Below are 378 nucleotides of genomic sequence, written 5' to 3' on the forward strand. Positions count from 1 at the left end.
ATGATACATTTCCCGAGTCCTTTAGACTTCAGGGCAATTGAAGTGTTTCATTTCCAATTCTAGATAATTATTTCCAGAGAGATTTAGAATGACATAATCCATGGGTTTAAATCTCGGAATCTAAAATCATATTATCAATCAATTCATTGATTTAGAATGCAACCAATTCAAAATAATCAGTGCATATGATTTCATAAGTCTCTCTATGATACTTGGACCACACGGTCAAGTATTGTGATGCTTAGGCCTCACAACCATCTTGGTGTGATACAGCAATCCTAAAGATTGGTTCATGATGCAATCCGGTTTATATAACCATCCGGATACTAGGCCACACGGTCACTTTGATATGCACTAAGCCACACGGCTTTTAATCAA

Source organism: Brassica oleracea, chromosome C2 (assembly GCF_000695525.1).
Source record: "Brassica oleracea var. oleracea cultivar TO1000 chromosome C2, BOL, whole genome shotgun sequence".
Lineage (NCBI taxonomy): Eukaryota > Viridiplantae > Streptophyta > Magnoliopsida > Brassicales > Brassicaceae > Brassica > Brassica oleracea.